This window comes from Rattus norvegicus, chromosome 8 (genome assembly GCF_021556685.1).
Source record: "Rattus norvegicus strain SHRSP/BbbUtx chromosome 8, alternate assembly SHRSP_T2T, whole genome shotgun sequence".
NCBI classification, from domain to species: Eukaryota; Metazoa; Chordata; class Mammalia; order Rodentia; family Muridae; genus Rattus; species Rattus norvegicus.
Genome location: NC_141541.1, coordinates 62,656,359 through 62,658,076, shown reverse-complemented (window position 1 = coordinate 62,658,076; position 1,718 = coordinate 62,656,359).

Sequence of the window (1,718 nt, the reverse complement as noted above, 5' to 3'; positions counted from 1 at the left end):
TGCCTGCGGCCCACAGGAGTCCTATTACCTCTGCACTGGTAGATTCTGGTAGGTCTGACTAGATTCATTAGCAGGAAGCTATGGTGGCAGCCTGGTGAGGATCAGGCAGGGTTTCCATGATCTCTGGGCCAGCAGATGAGCTGATGACTGTGACCTCTTTTCTCCTAACCTCCAGTCTTTGCCTCAGTGGACAAGCAGACACAAAGTACAGTCACAGCACTGCCCCTGTGAACAGAGTCCTGGATTTATATTCACTGTATCTTGCCCTCCCAGGGGCTTTTGTGTCTTGGTGGGGAAGTTCCATTCTGATTTCCTTCTACTTCAAATTGTGTAAGGTACCTGCTGTGCATGATATAGATCTGGGAATAAGACCACAAGTGCTGGGAAAACATTATATGTTCAGTGTATGTGTGTGTGTGTGTGTGTTCACACACATGTATGTGCACATATTCACACACGTGCATGTGCACACATGCACACAGGTATTTATCCACGCATAAGTCTGGAAGTTACAAGTTGGGCGTCTTCCTCTACATCACTCTCCATCTTATTTTTTGAGACAGGGTCTCTCATTGAACCCAGAGTTGCTGTTCAGGGTTGACTGTCTGGCCAGCAAGTTCCTGGGATTCTCCTGTCTTTGCCTCCCTCTCAGTGTGTTCAGCTTTTATGTGGGTTCTGGGGCTCCAAATTCAGGTCTTCATGCTTGTGAAACAAGAACTTTACCTACCGAGTCATGTCTGCACTCCCAGAGAAGCACTACTAATAGAAGTAGACAATAAACGTGTGTGATTGCATGTGCAGCACTGCACCAGATGAACCCAGCCTGCAGGAAGCAGGGAGTGGGAGACAGAGAGTGTTGGCTGCATGTCATGGGTTGTAGTCAGTCTTGCCCAATAGTGGATCCTTGAAGGAGGAAGCCAAGCACCAGGTGAAGAGGGACTGTTGCTAGCTGTGAAGAAAATGAGGACAAAGACGGGATTTTGCATCAGTTTAGGGCAGGCAGTAGAACATTTTTTTTTCATACAAATATTCCCAATCCCTGGTGTCAGCCTTCTACAGCAGAAACTGGAGCTGGAGGACACTGAGGACCATCAGTGCCCACCTCCCCCACCACCAAACATGGGTTAGAATCCCACTTCTATCACATTTGGGCCTAGAATATCAGAGAATGGCTGAGCTGTTGGAAATACTTCGGTTTCCTCATAGACTGGGAATTAGAAGCTATTGTTAAGACTCCGGGGCCTTTATGATGGGTAGAAGCAAAACAGCAAAGAATGAAAGATCATTTACATTCATTCAAAGCAGGGCAGAACTAATCAGTGATGATAAAAATTAAGACAGCAGAGGCTGCAGTGGTGCAGGGGGCAGTGTTTATTGACTTCCAGGAAGGGACGAGGAGCCGTTGAGGGTTGGTGTGTTTCTACTTTCTGATCTGGGTGGTGTGCTCACTGTGAAAATTCATGGGAGCATAGTTTATGCCCTTTGCCAATTACATGTTTTACTTCAATAAAAAACATTTACTGAAAAAGAAGAGTAAGATACCACAGCCACATTTTCAAGGTTTAGATTCTGGCTTGATAGCTGTGTTGACCCTTACTCAAATGTTTTAACTTTTTAAATTTCAGTGTCTTTGTCTTTGAAATGAGGATGATAATATGACCCATGTATTAGTTCATTTTCTATTGCTGTAATGAAATACCTGAGGCTGGCTACTTTGT